Here is a 1647-nt window from a genome sequence, read left to right as displayed (position 1 = left end):
TTTAATTACTATTATTATATTATTTAATTAAAAGATAACAATGGTATATATATTCATGAAAAATATATGTATTTTAATTAGTAATATAACAAATCAATTATTAGACTCTTTTTATTATTTTGATTAAATTTATCAGAAAAAATATCTGTCATATCCTAACTTAGTGTGTTTTTAATTTATGAGTTATTTTCATACAATGATTATTAGCTAAAATACAATCAAATAAATAACATTTAATTATACAATATTTGAATGCTAAAAATATATTCAAATATTTATACACAATGAACATTAATCTAAAATAAAACATAAGCATTTAAGAGATATGCTAAAAAATCTTTATGACTTTATATGATACTTATAAACGTAATCACAAAAAATATGATGAAAAAATAACTCCTTATATTTATAATTTTATATAGAGAATATAGAGGTGAGATATTATCCAATACAATTTGAATTTTATTTATTGAGTTATTTAAGAATCAAATATTTTCTATAATCATACTTTCAACATATAAATGCTTATACAAGCGCATTTATAATTGTTAATATTCTACATATACAATAAAAAATCAATGTTAATATTGCACCTATATGAATGAGAAATATAATGTTTCAATACATGATTTATTGGCTCTGATACCACTTGTTAGGTATCAGTGGTCTAGGAACACCTAGAAGGGGGGGATGGTTGAATAGGTGTGGCGGTTACGAACTACCGCTTTTTTAACTACAACCCAAATAATGGAAAAAACTGTCCAGTTAATCGATTAACAGAAGGACTTAATCGATTAACGCAGTTATAGAACAGATTAACAGAACAAGCAATTTGCACTTTCAATAAGATATACTTTAAACAGATATATTTAAGATATTATTGCATGAAAATATTAATGATATAGCATTAAACAGATATCCAAACTCTCAAGTATATATTCAGTGTATTAATGCAAGAAACAGAAAGATAAAGAAAGAAAGAACAATGCACATGGATTTTTATCCTGGTTCGTTTGTGGTTCACTGCAAACTGCATCCAGGCCTCCCCTTCTGGATCAGGGAGATTTTCTTTCTTCGCAATATTGAATTAAGATACAATTACCAATCCAATTTACAAGCACAAGGGATGCTCCCTTCTTGAAATCTAGGAACTCTAAAACCTGGTTTTACTTCTACCCTTTCGCCTCTTGAGAAAACCTTTCTCGCGAGCAAGCCCCAACCAAGAATCTTATCCTCAAATCAAGACCTCCCTGCCTTGGTGAAGAACTACAATCTCTATGGTGATTTCACACCAAGAGACAAATCCAGACTGCACAACACACGTTAAAATCAAGGTATTCTAAGCACATAAAGCCTAAGATATTACAATGTAAAGACTAACGATTAACCCTTATCCTAATCAATTAAGCCATCAATATGAAAGTGAGTTAATCAGAATACAGTATGTAACAGGTTTCTTTCAATCAGAATCTAATGCATGATCATGTGAGCAATATCAAATGAATATCAAATTATGCAGAAACATAAAGCATGTTACAGAAAAACATCATAATCTCTCTTCTCACACATGCAACTCTCATGCAAAATAACAGTGAAAATACGAATGCAAATGCTCTCTAATACAGCCCTAAACAAATAGAATGAATG

Source organism: Lupinus angustifolius, chromosome LG04 (assembly GCF_001865875.1).
Source record: "Lupinus angustifolius cultivar Tanjil chromosome LG04, LupAngTanjil_v1.0, whole genome shotgun sequence".
Classification (NCBI taxonomy): Eukaryota; Viridiplantae; Streptophyta; class Magnoliopsida; order Fabales; family Fabaceae; genus Lupinus; species Lupinus angustifolius.
This window is presented reverse-complemented; position numbering follows the sequence as displayed.